This window comes from Octopus bimaculoides, chromosome 28 (genome assembly GCF_001194135.2).
Source record: "Octopus bimaculoides isolate UCB-OBI-ISO-001 chromosome 28, ASM119413v2, whole genome shotgun sequence".
Classification (NCBI taxonomy): Eukaryota; Metazoa; Mollusca; class Cephalopoda; order Octopoda; family Octopodidae; genus Octopus; species Octopus bimaculoides.
This window is the reverse complement of record NC_069008.1, coordinates 2,826,790-2,828,570: the sequence shown is the minus strand read 5'-3', so window position 1 is coordinate 2,828,570 and position 1,781 is coordinate 2,826,790.

Genomic DNA, 1,781 nt, shown 5'->3' with positions numbered 1-1,781 from the left:
AGATGTATTAGTTTAACACTCGTAAAGTGAGAAAGTCTTTTATATTTCGAGTCTACACTCTTCATCAGAAAGGAACACAGAAATAAACACACAGAGAAAATAAAAAAGAGGTTTAGTGGCTAGCGAGGGGAACATGTTGAAGAAAATCCTAATCCTGTCTTTTTTTTTTCCCCAGGGCCAGGAACTTTTTTTAGCACCCCCCTCTCATTTATATGCACTGTTTAGTTTTTGTTTTGTTTCATTTTGTTTTCTTATGTTTGCATGGCTACGATGTGAATAGATCTGACGAAGGAATCTTTTTGGCCAAACATGATTCCTGTTGCAACCTCCCCAACCTGCCCCCACCTCCGTCTATTTTTCAATTTCTGGGGTTTATGTTTATATTCCGGAGAAATCCGAAAACACAGAACTCACAAATAATTTGTTGGCTGCAAATGTCAACAGACTTTATTGGAAGCAGTTGAAACGCAAATATTAACGCCATCGTTTGTAGCTGAGCCGCAAACAATAATGTCGGCTCAAAGGACTTAAGTAAACATTCTCGCAGACATGCACGTACACACGTTCACAAATATACTCATACGCACACATACACACCTCAGTGAGCTATGTATATATATATACATGCGTGCACTAGCACACACACACACTGAATGCACGCCAGACCATGCAAACTCACATGTACACAAACACATATGCACTTGAACAAACACGCATGGGATCATGCATGTGCACACGCACACACACAGACACTGAAGCATGTGCACATACACTCACACCAGCTATGCATATGTACAAACATACACAGAATCGCACATACACACACACAACTAACACTAGACCATGTGCACACACACACACACACACAGGTCTTACTCTTCACCATTCTTCTCACCTGTTTATACATACATACATAAATAACAATCTCATATTTGCTTTCCTGTCTGTGAACATGAAATCTTGCCATCATCTCCTCCTCTTCCTCCCCTTCTTCTCCTCCTTCTTCTCCCCCTCCTCTTTCTTCATTGTCTCCTCCTTCTCCATCGTTGTCATCATCTTTTTTTCCTTCTCCTCCATCACCATCTTCTCTTCTTCCTCCATCATTGTCGTTTCCTCCTCCATCTTCTCTTCCTCCACCGTCTTCTCCACCGTTGTCATCATCGTGTTTTCCTTCTCCTCCTCCTCCATCAGCATCTCCTCCATCGTTGTCATCATCATCTTCTCTTTCTCCTCCTCCTCCACCATCTTCTCCATCATCATCATCATCATCATCATTCTTCTCTTCCTCCTCCTCCTCCTCTGCCATCACCACCTTCTCCCCCTCCTCCATCATTGTCATCTTCTCTAACGCCTCCTCCTCCACCATCTTCTCCATCATCATCATCATCATTCTTCTCTTCCTCCTCCTCCTCCTCTGCCATCACCATCTTCTCCCCCTCCTCCATCGTCGTCATCATCTTCACCACTGTCGTCGTCGTCATCGTCGTCGTCGTCTCCTTCTTGACTGACCCTCTTGACTAGATATAACGTTAGATAGACAGACAGTGATATGGTGTTACGATACATACAACGTTGTCGTGTACGCTTTGATGTGCATGTAAATGTTATCTATACTGGCTTCACTTCAACATCGCTGGCTCTCCATCTGTTACGATGACAAATATTCCAGTTGATCCGATCAATGGAACAGCCCACTCGTGAAATTAATGTGCAAGTGGCTGAGCACTCCACAGACACACATGCTCTCAATGTAGTTCTCAGGGAGATTCAGTATGACACAG